The sequence below is a fragment of the Tasmannia lanceolata genome, unplaced genomic scaffold, assembly GCF_043159265.1.
Source record: "Tasmannia lanceolata isolate RefF3 unplaced genomic scaffold, GAP_Taslan_0.1 ptg000003l, whole genome shotgun sequence".
In the NCBI taxonomy this organism is placed as follows: Eukaryota; Viridiplantae; Streptophyta; class Magnoliopsida; order Canellales; family Winteraceae; genus Tasmannia; species Tasmannia lanceolata.
This window is the reverse complement of record NW_027518680.1, coordinates 60,275,037-60,289,818: the sequence shown is the minus strand read 5'-3', so window position 1 is coordinate 60,289,818 and position 14,782 is coordinate 60,275,037. Positions and strand designations below refer to the sequence as shown.

Sequence of the window (14,782 nt, the reverse complement as noted above, 5' to 3'; positions counted from 1 at the left end):
GGTGAGAAAAGTTTGTGGGTTAAATTCTATGGAGTCCCTTTGCACGCTTGGGCCATATCAACGGTGGAAGCATTGGGAAATCTATTTGGCAGAGTTCTTGAAACTAAGATGGAAGGAAACCATCAGCATTGTATGAGCTTTGTTTTAGCAAAAATCTTCGCTCCCCGAAGGATCATCTCAGGGTCTTGTGTTACCATTAACCTAATGAATCAAATTTATAGAATTAGTGTTGAATCATTTAACTTTCCGAAGACCACATTGCCTTGCCCTGAGCCTTATCTCTTGCTTGGTTTGGCTCCGGAATCGCTTCCAGTCAGTTAGCCGAGTTTTGGCTAGTTTGCCTTCCTGACACCCCGCCTGAATTCAAATTTCAAACTTCCTAGCTTCCTAGGGTGTGCTGGAAAGTTGACCTTTTTTGATTTGTTGACCATTGGCGGAGGTTGGCCGAGTCTAGTCCTTAAGCCGATTGATCTACGTTTGGTGGACCCTAAGTTTTTCTTAGGTTTGGTAGCTAGTAGCTAGGTTGTAGGGGTAATCTTCTATCGATATTGCTGCAAATCAATTCAGGGTCTGGCTGTTCCATTTTTGAGGTGGGCCTTCCCTACAAGGCTTTCTTAAGCCGCTTTGTCTGAAGAATCTCTTCGAATTCACTTTGTTTTCTTGAAGTTTTAGGGTTTTCAGAAATGGATAGTCAAGAGAGTAACATTCCTTATGGTAATGGAATTAGAAGGCGTCTAGATGAGGAGATAGATTCTTGAGAATATCCTTAGTAGGATTGAATCGATGTATTACGATGAAGAAAGGGCCTGTGCTGTGGATCCAACACCACTAGAAACCGCAGACGATCTTTTTCGTAAGCAATGGGAAAGTTCCAAACAAGAAGCCCAGAATTGCCCGTTCACCTTCTTCAAGCTCTCTGGTTCACTTGAGGTAAGTGATTCTCATTCCCCGTTATTTAACCACCCATTTTTCAAACTTCTTTTGGAAGAAGAGAGGGTTGTGAGGAGGCTTAACTGGGAGGCTAATAAGGTGGTTGGAATTCGACAAGTGAAAGAAAGGATCGCCGAAAGAATATGCCCTAGTCAATTGGAATGGATTCCAGTGGAGCTCCTCTTCGATATGCCGGATTTCCTTATCAAGCACATTTTAGAGGAATTGGAGAAGGGTGCGGCTTAATTTAAGCTTAATTTGGTGGGGTTTTCTTATATACTAATTTGAGGTTTGGTCTTGAGTGGATTTTGGATGATGGTCACTCCACTTTTGAGGGGCTTTTGGTTTGATAGCAAAGTTTGGAGGCATTGTTCATTTATTTTGGGGTTACATTATGCTTTGTTTCTCGGTATGGGGTTTTTGTTCTTGGATTTCTTTTCTTGGGTTTCCTCTTGAGGTCAGTTCTGACAAGTGGTAGGGGACTTAGTTTGTTCAGAAGTTTGGGATGTGGATCTTCTCAATAGGGATGTGTTTAGTAGATTATTTCTCTGATTACTTCTATACTTGCTGGTTCTCGGTATCCTCGATCTAGTTTTTGATATTTGTATTGCGGGACTTCCGGTCCCCATTGCTCTTATATCAATGAAACATGTCGCTTTAAAAAGAAAGAAAGAGAGAATTGAAAGAAATAAAAAATGCTCTAATGGAATTTGCAAGATGGAGAATTATATATTGAAATATCAAGGGTGCCCGAGCGTGAAGTCTAGGGGCACCACCCTTGATATTTGATCCAACAGCATCCCACCTTCTAAGAGGCTGCTGTTGGATAAAATATCAAGGGTATATATATGAGAAATTATATGGTTTTTTTTTTAAAGAAAGAAAAAACCCTGTTTCTTTTTGGAAAGTTGGGGGATGGAGGAAGAAGGGACCCTTCAAATTAGAAAAGAACTTCAGCAATAATGGTGTTTCTTACATATCACACAAATGGGTATCTCTTCGTGGCCAGCGAAACCACTAGTTAGAATGACAAAAACTATTCAATATATGTGAAATGCAACAGAACATCTGATTATAATGCTGAAATCATGGGTTGTACCTCGAGCCGGGATAGCTTGGGTTGAGTCCAACCCTATGCCACAGAGAGGCAGCGTTAATTCAAACCTAAACTGACCCAACCCGAACCTCGGGTAGACAAGCGTCAACCCTGACCCTACTCGTCTAACCCGATTTTCCAAATTGTGACCGGTTGGGTTCGGTTGTCGGTTGGCCCGGGGCATAAACAAAAAAAAAGTACAGAAAAGGGTATTGGGTTCGGTTGGCCCGGGGCATAAACATTAAAAAAAAAAACAGAAAAGGGTATTGGGTTCAGGTCCAAATCAGGTTGGGCAACAATGTCGGGTTCAGATACGGTCAGGTTGCTCAAGGCCTCAACCCTAACCTAACCCAAAATTCAATCAGGCTGGCTTTTTCCAATCCTAACCCAACCCAACGTGAGCCAAAATCGGGCCATCGGGTTCGGGTTGGGCTCGGCTTGGGCACGACCCAAGTTGCACCCCTATTAAAAAAAAAGGGATTAGTGAAAAGAAACCCAAAAACCCACATTTAAAGCCCATCTGAGATCTATAGAGCAGTAGATCAATGTAAGATTATAGAATACAGTGGAAGTAGTCTGTCATCCTCACAACATGTCCTTTATATAGTTAACTGATTGCCTACCAATATGGAGTCATCAATAACAGATGGAAGCTTGATGTGCACACAATAAAAAACCTTCAAGTGATGAATGCATGAAATTCTGTCAACAATTTGTAAGTCATGAATAAGTTGTGATATGAAAACATAGTGAAATGAGAAGGATTCCTTCAAAATTGGCATCACATGGCAGAGCCATTAAAGATCATTAGAGGAAGTTGGGCACAAATACTACTACCAATTCGCTCATTTGAGCAAGTTGATGTAAGATCTGATTGATCTGGGCAATCCAAATTTTGAGAAATCAAGGATGGAGAATTATATATTGTAACATGCTAAGAATATGTTGAATGCTATACATATATACAGGGAAATGATATTTTCCACTACTCTCTGTTAGTTTAATCTACGATGCTTCGGACAAATCCTATACCTCTTATCATTTTAGGCAGGGATTTTTGCCTATTAGTCCCTGGTATCAAGAATATATGCAAATAGTACTTACGAATCTCATATTATCCAAAAGGTTTTACTTCTAAAAATTAATTGCCAAATGGTCCCTAGTATAACTCAACTAAACTAAGCCTTTGTCCCAAACTAGTTGGGGTCGGCTAATGAATCTTTTAGAAAAATTTCATGAAGAAGGTGAAAAGATCTACCCAGCTCAAATTAACTAAGTCTAATCCCGACACTAATTGGGTTCGTCTACATGAATCATTTTCTTCCATTCTCTTCAAGGTCATGTTTTCTATTATGTTCCTAGCCCTTAAGTCTTTCCTCACTGTTTTTACTCAAGTTGTTTTCGGTCTGCCCTTACCTCTTTTTACTCCATCAACTTGACAAAATGGTCCATAATATAAACTTCCTTTAATTTTAAATGTCAAAATTTTGGAAATGACAATTGTGCCCTAGTTTTAAGCATTAACAATTCACCCATTTTTTGCCTTTCTAGGTATGTCAAGTGGTGGATTACCGCGTAGCCCAAATATACAGTGAGCCCCACGAATGAAAGGGTTTGGATCATACGAGAAATTATATGGAGCACGGCTGAGTTGATCCTAACTGTCCGATTCATGGGCGTTTTAATATGATCTTAACCATCTAATCCATGGGCATTTCAATACTGTGTTATCCATTCTAAACCTCCACAATGAAGAAGAGTTTTTGGGCACATCCTATCTACGACAGGGCCCAACAAATGAACGGTTTAGATCACCCAAATAATGTGATGCTGCGTGGCACTGCACCACTTGACATCCAAAGCAAAAAAAAAAAAAAAATTCTGGTAAGTTTTTATGTCATTTCACTTTTACGTTATTTTCTAGCTACTAAGTTTTTATCATTTTGGTATAGTCATTAGACTAGTTTGAAAACAGTGTAAAGGAGGGTTCATGATCAAGCTGTTGTATACTATCCTGACAGCGTTTCTTGGATTTTAAGTGAGAAAATTCAGGTTTTAAAAATCTTTCCTGCATCCTAAGATTTTTAAAACCTGAAAATATGGGAGGATTTGCTACTCTCTTGCTGATGGAAAGAAGGGCGAGAAGTAAAAAACGAGTCCAAAATGACAGCTGATCCACTTCTTCTCTTGTCTCTTAGCTACAATTTTGAAGAAATCGCAGATTCTAAAATCTGCTTATCCAAACGGCCCCTAAGTGGTCTATAAAAGGAACTTTTCCCTCCATTTGTAAAAACTTTGATTTGATTTATAAATATTGAAATAAAAATAGAGAGAATTTTCGCTAGATCTTATATCTAGTGGGTTTTGGAGGGAAAACCTCTTGCAAAGAGGATTTTCTTGTGGGTCTGCAGACTGAAAGCCATTTTTTTTTTTTTTCCTTTTTTTCTAGGTTTTATTTTTTCCATTTCTCGGACGAACAAATGTTTATCATCCAGATCGAAATGAGAAATTTATGTCACAATTGCAGGAGAAATTTTTTACAGATTAATCTAGAAGGATTTTCTTTAGAGCATTAGAAAAGAAGAATTCTTATAAAAATCTAGTCATAAAACATTATCAAACTCCATATTCTTATTTTTTGGGCTAGGGGTGCGAATCCAGTTGATTTTTACAAATTCGGTTGAGATTATAGAATAAAATCAGGCTGGTTTGGATGGATTCAAATTCAAATTTTAACAAAAGCTCAACCCCAACCCAAACTGCACTCCGATCAACGGTCTCAACTGAGATAAACAGGCAGATGTAATCTCCTTCATCCCGTTTGCAATAGTTGGTGACCAAAGAAAAAACCCTGGGAAAAAGGAATAAGGTAACCCAACTTAGAAAAGAATCTTCAATAATGGTGATTCTTACATAAGGGTGTCAATTTTGGCTCGGGCTCGGAAGCTCCCTCGAGCTCGGCTCGAATCCTTAATGAGCAGAGCCGGCTGGCCAGCCCGTGTTAGGCCAGGCTCGGCTCGGCTTGTTAAAGCTCGTTAAGAATTTAATATATTTAATTATATATATTATATATTAATATATACACTAAAAGGGTTGTCCAGGGAGTGAAAGGAGGAGGCCAAATATGTCACTTCTTTTTTGGAATCCCATTTGTTACTTGGACCACCCCCCGTAGTGTAAAAAGGGTAGTAAAAAAACACTAGATAGGGCAGTCCAGGGAAGATGAGGGGTGTGAAATTAATATAATTCGAGCTCGATAAGGGTCGCGAGCCTGGATGAGCCTGACCGAGCCGAGCTTTTGAGCTTAACGAGCCGAGCCGAGCCGTAGCGTTTACACCCCTATTCTTACATATTAGGACATCTTTTCGTGACCAGCTAAACCAACGTGGCCAAAGAAAAATGCAGGTAAATGAACAACTTTTGTAAATGTGGCTAAAAAACAGAAAGAATGACACAAAACATCCTGTGTGTATGTAAGATGCAAGAGAGCGTCTGATTATAACACTGAAATCATGGGGTTTAACTTGGCCGGTATAAGTTGGTTGAGGCCAAGCCTATCCCACAAAAAGCTAGCATTAACCCAAACCTAACCCGAACCTTGGGTAGAGGAGGTTCAACCCTAACCCAACCTATCGATTTTCCAAATCCGGTCAACTTGAGTTCAGGTTGGGCCGGAGCAAAAACAAAAAAAGGATATTGGGTTAGTGTTCAAATCGGGTTGGGTAACAAGGTTACTTTCAGGTCGGGTTGCCCAAGGCCTCAACCCTAACCCAACCCGAGCCAAAAGCAGGTTAAACCTGTCGGGTTCGGGCTGGGCACGACCCAAGTTGTACCCCTAGTAAAAAAGGGATCAGTGAAAAGGAAGCCAAAACCCACATTTCAAGCCCATCTGGGATCTATAGAGCAGTAAATCCATGTCAAATTATAAAATACAGTGGAAGTAGTCTTTCATTCCAACAGCCTTTCCTTTATATACTAAACTGCTTGCCGACAGCCACGGAGAGTAAGCATTATCAATAACAGATGGAAGTTTTACTTGCATAACCAAAAAGCTGGAAGTAATGAATGCATGAGATTCCTTCAACCCTTTGAAAATCATGAATCGGCTGTGAGATGAAAGAATAGTAAATTGAGAGGGATTCCTTCAAATTTGGCATCACTTGGCAGAGCCACTAAAGATCTGTAGGGGAACTCTGTGGGGCACAAATACTACTACCAATTCACTCATTTGAGCAAGTTGATGTAAGAGCTGATTGATCTTCTGCAATGCAGCAATTCAAATTTTGAGAATTGAAAGAGATAAAAAATGCTCTAATGGAATTTGCAAGATGGAGAATTATATATTGAAACATGCTAATAATATGTCTGTTTGAGTGTGTGTGTGTGTGTGTGTGTGTGAGAGAGAGAGAGAGAGAGAGAGAGAGAGAGAGAGAGAGAGAGAGATTATAGGGTGCCCGAGCATGAAGTCCAGGGGCACCACCCTTGATATTTGATCCAACAGCATCCCACTTTTTAAGAGGCTGCTGTTGGATAAAATATCAAGGGTATATATATGAGAAATTATATGGTTCCTGAGCACGAAGTCCAGCTGGCAACCACCTAGAATCCACCATTGCCGATCAACAACAATCAATTCCATCCATCATCCATTGCTGTTCTGTTTCTGCTATTTCTCAAGAAACTTCATGGCTTCTTTCTCACGCTTCTTCTCAATGAAATGTAAATTGGACTCTTTATTTGCATTGTATTGTTCTTCGGAAGGTTTTGTCACTTCTAAGCCAAAGTTCTTCCATTTTGCTTCAAGGATGTTGGACATATATTTTAACTCAGTCTAGGTTCACTTGGCATCATTTCATTGATTTCTACACATGTAAGAAGGCGTTCTATACATCCGTTTGGTGAAGATTCCAACTTAATTATTTGCAATTTCTAGAATGAATCTTTAGTGCTATCTTCCACCAATAGGATAAATCTTTCATCATAGTCCAATACTTATGATCATCATTGTATCACACCTTAATGCAAATAGACACTTTTGACAGACAATGTGAGTTGAGTAGCAAGACGCATATACAGCCAAACGAACATAGCTCCACATAATCAAGAAAACTACTTGTAAGGAACTCATACAACAAACCATGATGAAAACGAGGTGCCAGAAGATGATAAGCCACATGTAAAATTGTGTGGAATACCTCAGCACATGGATGTTGAGGAGCAACACAGATCCCAAACTTAATAAAATAAATGTTTGCATTCCTCAGCATTGTTTTGGGTTGGTTCGTGACGACATGAAAGCTCTTGCAGACCATAGTCAGAACGGCAATTAAGGTGAACTCCCTTTCTATCACTTCGAAGTGACTTAATACGAGTATCTTAATTGAACAAAAAGGACACTTTGGATGTGTATTTCAAAAAAAAACATCATCTCTAGTGAGGAGCCATTCAAGAAGAAACTAGAGAAAGTTACCACGCATCACAATGAACAAAGGCCTGTCATCTCACCCATTCTTTTCTCCCCTTCCTTTGTGATCGTCGGGTGAAGAAAGAACAACAAAGGCCTTGGGAGAATACAATCAGAAGAAATCAATGGAGTGGACAAAATTTTCTTAACTACACCATAATTGATAGTTGGCATGAGCTAATCGATCGTACCAGACTGAAACGGGACGAACAAATGAAGTAGAGACAAAGAAGGATTTCTCCTGCAATTGAAGTAGATAAAGATTTCCTTATATGAGGAACAATTCAAACTTAAAGACCTATCCTAGAGATATCAAGGACTAAAACTCAAACCGTAAATGCTTTGAACAACATTCAACCAACCCCTAAAATTTAAATTTCATTCAACAGTTGGATCGTTGTGAAAGAGCCGATCAGATCTTAGTTGTTCGTACTATCTTTGATTGATTACATGCCGATCTCGCGAGACCCTCTTAGGTAAGCATGATATACGTCCATCTATAGATTTCACAACCCAACCATCGTAGATACTTGGCCAGACCACTTTTAGAAAACCGCAAAACCCTTAGATCATCAACTTATGAGATCATGCCACATATTCCCCTCCATTACCCAGACATTTACTATTCCAATCATAAAAATTAGGAACTCCCAACTGCATCAAAATAGTTCCCACTTTTTCCTACTACTATTTCTGAGTAAAAATATCCCTTTTGAATTCCCATATCTAGATTCCCCAAGCAAGAGCATCCACTGACTATATCCTGAATTGTTCGCTGCATCTAATAGTGACAGTTAAGTTCCCTAAAGACTTATCCCAGCCCTTAAGAACTGCCCCTTGGCAACAACCCTACCCTTCATATTTCAAAGCATCCCAAATCCTAGCCACTAGGGAATCTCCACCTAAAAATTCCCCAACCTAATTCCAAAATATCCTATCTCACCTAATAAACACCCCCTCCTTTCTCTACTACTAAAGGCCTACAATTTTAGATTGTTCCCTAAACCTAATAGTGACAATTAAGTCCCTTAGTAACCCATCATGGGAGGGAACAAGTTGGCGCGCAACGGAGCATCAAGGGAGGGGACAATGGTCACCGTTACTTATTACACTAGTAACCCATCATGATGTAAACGCCTAAACGGCAGAACCCACGGAGGGATGGACTTCTAGACCTTCGGTCTTTATCTGTATCTCTCTTAGGGGACATCTTGTCCCCCCAGTCGATGTATGATGTTTAAACTTTGCAATAAAATAGTTAATTTTCAAAAAAAAAAATTAAGTTCTCTAAGAACTTATTCCAGCCCTTAACATCAGACACTTGGCAACAGCCCTACCTCCATATCAAAGCATCCCTAATCCTAGCCAATAGGAAATCTCTACCTAAACATTTCCCAACCTAATTCGTAAAAAAACCCTTTTGAATTCACATATCTAGATTCCCCATCCAAGAGCATCCACTGACTATGTCCTAAGTTGTTCCCTAAATCTCAGAGTGACAGTTAAGTCCCCTAAAGACTTATCCCAGCCCTTAACAACAGCCCCTTGGCAACAACCCTACCCTCCATTTCAAAGCATCCCTAATCCTAGCCAATAGGAAATCTCCAACTAAAAATTCCCCAACCTAATTCTAGAATATCCTATCTCACCTAATAAATACCCCTCCTTTTTCTACTAGTAAAGGCCTACAACTTTAGATTGTTCCTTAAACCTAATAGTGACAATTAAGTCCCCCTAGTAATCCATCATGGGAGGGGACAAGTTGGCGCACGGCGGAGCATCGGCGGAGCATCAAGGGAGGGGACAACGGTCACCGTTACTTATTACACTAGTAACCCATCATGATGTAAACGCCTAAACGGCAGAACCCACGGAGGGATGGTCTTCTAGACCTTCGGTCTTTATCTGTATCTCTCTTAGGGGATATCTTGTCCCCCCAGTTGATGTATGATGTTTGACCTTTGCAATACAATAGTTAATTTCTCAAAAAAAATAAAAATCGAGTCCCCTAAAATCTTATTCCAGCCCTTAACATCAGACCCTTGGCAACAGCCCTACCCTCCATACATCCTATTGTAACTTGTTCAAGAATCATCAATAGAGATTAACATTTGCCTACTCGTGTGCCCTATTGCTTTGTGTGTGCTTGGAAACTTAGCATTCCTTTTGTATTTGTTTTGTAGGTTTGATCCTCATAACTTTGCCAGGCTTACTTGCTTGTCGTGAGACAACGCAAGTGCCGCACGGACCTCGCTCCCAAACGAAAGGTCCGTGACAGTTGGAATCAGAGCTGAAGTTCCTACCTACATTCAGAAATGACAAAGAGAAATGCCACCCAACCACTTCTTGCAGAGTCCAGTCGGGTCCGTGATGAGCATGAACCAGTCAATGAACCATCACCGGCGTTAAGTACAAGAGAACAAATTGCTGGTGTTGAGGGAAGGGTGAAAGCAGTGGAGGAGCAGCAATTTAATCTTGTTGAGATGACAGAAGGCCTTGGTGTAGAGACCAAGGGCATGATAGAAGAGGTGCAAGAGCGAGTCCAAGATCTTACTGAGCTGTTGAATCAGGCCGCGAGGGAGGATCTTCAAAAGAAAGTTGAGACTCTCACTGTCCAGGTGAACTTACTCATGAAGACCATTGGTAATGGCACAGGTGGTCACGGTGATGGACAGGGTAGCAAGGTGCAGGTGCCTGAACCACAATGCTATGCCGGTGCCCGTGATGCTAAGGAGTTACAAAACTTCTTGTTCGATATGGAACACTTTTTCCGCACAACACACCTTGATAAGGAGGCCAAAGTCACTACGGCCAGTATGTACCTCAGTGATGATGCCAAATTGTGGTGGCGAACCCGCTATGAAGAGATTGAAGCGAGACGATGTATTATTGATAGTTGGGAAGACATGAAGTAAGAACTTAGCCAATAGGAAATCTCCACCTAAACATTCCCCAACCTAATTCTAGAGTATCCTATCTCAACTAATAAATACCCCCTCCCTTTTCTACTAGTAAAAGCCTACAATTTTAGATTGTTCCCTAAACCTAATAGTGACAATTAAGTCCCCTAGTAAACCATGATGGGAGGAGACAATTTGGCGTGTAGTGGAGCATCAAGGGAGGGGACAACGGTCACCGTTACTTATTACACTTGTAACACATCATGATGTAAATGCCTAAACGGCAGAACCCACGGAGGGATGGTCTTCTAGACCTTCGGTCTTTATCTGTCTCTCTCTTAGGGGACATCTTGTCCCTCCAGTCGATGTATGATGTTTGACCTTTGAAATAAAATAGTTAATTTCTCAACAACAAAAAAAATTAAGTCACGTAAAAACTTACTCCAGTCCTTAACATCAGACCCTTGGCAATAGCCCTACTCTCCATATCAATGCATCCCTAATCCTAGCCAATAGGAAATCTCCACCTAAACATTCCCCAACCTAATTCTAGAGTATCCTATCTCAACTAATAAATACCCCCTCCTTTTTCTACTGGTAAAGGCCTACAATTTTAGATTGTTCTCTAAACCTAATAGTGACTAACCCATCATGGGAGGGGACAAGTTGGCTTACAGTGGAGCATCAAGGGAGTGACAACGGTCACCGTTACTTATTACACTAGTAACACATCATGATGTAAACGCCTAAACAGCAGAACCCATGGAGAGATGGTCTTCTAGACCTTCGGTCTTTATCTGTATCTCTCTTAGGGGACATCTTGTCCCCCCAGTCGATGTATGATGTTTGGCCTTTGCAATAACATAGTTAATTTCTCAAAAAAAAATGAAGTCCCCTAAAAACTTATTCCAGCCCTTGACATCAAACCCTTGGCAACAGCCCTACCCTCCATATCAAAGCATCCCTAATCTTAGCCAATAGGAAATCTCCACCTAAACATTCCCCAACCTAATTCTAGAGTATCATATCTCAACTAATAAATACCCCCTCCTTTTTTCTACTAGTTAAGGCCTACAATCTCAGATATATTAGCCTTTATTTGATATCTTTGATAGCCCCCCTTTAGTATAAAAAACATAAAGCAAAATCCTAAATTTCCATTGCTAGCTTCCTCCAGCCATCTAAAGTTCACGTCGAAGCTATTGAGGAAAAAGAAGAAGAAAAGGTAAAGAGGGCCCTTGGTGAAGCTTTAAGCAAAAAGAAGTAGGAGTCTCCTTTGGGTGACATTGTCCCCTACGTGACCGTCCCCCACGCACCAACCCACCCACCCCTTCTCTTCTTTGATTTTCCTTTAAGTGTAATTTGCATGTAGCAGTAGTATAATAGAGGTTTATTCCTAACTCCAAGAAGAAGTACTTAGCCCATGCTATTTGTGAGGGTTAAGGATCAAAAGGAAGTTGAGAAGAATGCCCCCTTACATCCATGTAGTTTCTCTTTGTCTCTGGTACGGCTATTTTCATTCCATCCTAGAGGAAGTTTGATCAAAATTCCGATAGACCTCTTTCTCCATTTTTCTTAAAAAACTCTCGTGGCAAATGTCTTCAACCTCCAACTTCCCATTTTTTCAAACCTTAGAATCAGTAGAGGCCATTCCTTTCTTTTGCGTGGTTGGATGGGGGGCAATTTTCCCATTTTGTCATCGCGGTGTGTGTCCAAACTCCAAAGTCAGCAGAGCCGTATAATCTGGCTATTTTATTTTGATTTCCTGAAATTTCTTCAACAAATTTACTTTCTTCAGTTTCAATCAATTTCGTCTGCAAAGCGCTCAACTTTCCAGTGTTCAGCACACCTTCATCCAAGAAAAGTGATGGTGGCAAGTCTGTGAACTTCACAGCTGTTCAAGTTCAAACATATTGCTGTGCTCCTTTCAACATGGCACAATATGAGTTTAAATTGGCTTGTCTGTTTGTTTCTACATAAGGTTCAGGATTATAATAAAGATATGAACATGGATGGTAGAGCTATCTAGTTTTCATAATTTTATTTCATCAATTTGCTCTGCATATTCTAAAATGATACATTGACAACAAGCAGAAATCATTGTTGGCCTAAAGGGGAAAAAAAAGTCATACACCATTCATTCAAGTGGCAAGATGAGCAATCATATTCACACAAACAAAACCATTGTAAAAACAAAAATGATGAAAAAAGAGATAACCAAACCTCGTCCTTTTCCCTGATGAGAATCAACATATCACTCTTCTTGGCACGACTTCGTCCACGCCTCAAGTATAACAACACTCCCACAAGACCCACAGCAATGGCAGCGGTGGCGGATGACCAAGAGACCCATGGAGCAAAATGGCTCCAAGAAGTAAAACGAGTACGAACAAGAAGTAGCAACAGCTTAGAGTACAAGATTTCAAACCCTAATTTCAATTTCTCTGAGAAAAATTTCCCTGCAATTCTGAGTCGAGAATCAAACAAACGACATGGGTTTTCTTCAATTGGGCTGTTGATTTGAGAAGGTGAGGTTGGTGGTGAGGGTTCTGGTTTTGGGTTTTCTTCCATTTGGATGTAGAGGCCTTCATGATTGTTTGGAGGGAAGATAGAGCAGTCTTGGTAGGGTAGTGGAGTTGGGATTGAAGGGTTTGAAACTATTTCCCAATCTTTGCCATGGGAGTGAGATTGGGGTTGAGATTTGAATTGGGTTGATGAGAAAGAGGATGATGTGCAAGGGAATGGCACTTGTTCCCACTCTTTCAATCCACTGTTGGAAATCTCTTCCATTTTATTCCAAACCTAAAACTCTTGAATGAGATTGATAGATGGAGAGGGTAATGATATCAGCATAACCATACTTCAATTAAAAAAGAAAGACACGCTGGGTTTGTGCAATTATTAAAGAGAAATGATATCAGCACAACCGTTCTTTAACAATTGCACAAACGCAGCTTGCCTTATCCATTTTTTAATTGTTTTGTAATAACTCTTGTAGCTCTTTAAATAATAAAAGACAAGATGGTTTAGTGTAATTATAAAAACATGGTTGTGCTGATATCATTTCAGCTAAATAATTGTTTTAAACTTCGCATTCTAGCTCTCCCTTGCATTTAACATTGGTCATCCATGGGACCATGGCAAGTCTGGGATTAAAAAAAATATCTAGAGGAGGCATTTGGGGGTATATGGATCTATGTAAAAGTATGGAAATTTATATTTTCCATGGAAATAAAATTCTAGGGTCTTTTATTTTCCATGGAAGAAATTTATAATTCCATAAATCCAAAAAAAAAAAAAAATCCCACCAAAGAAGGGCCCTTTATTCATAGAGAGCTTATTTTATAAAGTCCATAATTAAACTATGTAAAATATGGTTTTTGAAAGGGTCTCACTATTTCTGCAGCTTCCTTGGAGTTTTCTGGATTCTTGAAAGAGGGTTAGGCCTAACGATTGAAGCCCGGGCTAGTTTTCTTAATTTTTGAAATAAGGTTAGCCCCCTTTGTTTTCATCTAGTTTTTCTTGCTCTATTTGGATTCCTATTTCATAGCAGTTCTGTTTCCTGTACTTTTCTGCACTTAAGTAGTGAAACCTCGTCTGAAAGGAGGAACAATCCATGATGTCTTCAACTTTCCTTCCCAATCTCCTTAATTCATCTCAATTTTCTTCTATGAAATATACAAATGACAATTTAGAAATTTCTGTTCTAAACATTTAACTTCATAAGCTATGTGTGCTTTCTGATCAAATACCAGTTTCCTCTATAATAAGATGCATATATCTGTAATCCTCTAGTATTTTTACCTGTAGTCTTCATTGGTAATTGCAAAGTAGCTCAGAAATTAAAAAAAAACAGAGAGAGAGAAGAATAGGTTCCTAGATAATGAGAGAGGGATTAGGAACAATAATATTAGTAACAATATTCATGGATGATGAAAATTATTATGTATTTGTAGTTAAAACTGGCATAAAAAAGAATTTTAAGGCGACAATGTGGAAAAACCCGACCCGACCCGACCCGACCGTACCCAAGAAACTATCTCGGGTAGGGCTTTAGGAATAGTGGGTTTTCAAAAAATAAAAAAATCGACTTGCTATAGTTTCTCAGGTAGGGTAGGGTTCTTGAAAACTCGACCGGCCTAACTCGAGTTGCAACCCTAGGTGGGTCCCCAACCTCCACCCAAGCCCACACATTGTCTGACAGCCCACTATTTTTACACCTCATGTATTGATGGGGTGGCACCATTATTTTACACCCATTTAAACATAGAGAGATTTTAAAATTACTAGAGCAAGTTATTTGTTGTTATACAACCAATGAAGAATATTAATGACATACATCAAAGAGACCAAACTAACTTTTTTGTCTCACTCTCTTTTTTATCTATTTTT

At 39.7% G+C, this 14,782-nt stretch overlaps 1 long non-coding RNA gene across 1 annotated transcript; it reads right to left on the bottom strand.

Moving 5' to 3' along the window:
* Positions 1 to 5,927: 5,927 nt before the first annotated feature.
* LOC143863919 (uncharacterized) lies at positions 5,928 to 13,266 on the bottom strand. Its single transcript, XR_013241027.1, has 2 exons — positions 12,614 to 13,266; positions 5,928 to 6,287 (listed from the first exon to the last, which is right to left on the bottom strand). It is a non-coding gene; the product is annotated as an uncharacterized LOC143863919 (long non-coding RNA).
* Between the last annotated feature and the right edge of the window lie 1,516 nt (positions 13,267 to 14,782).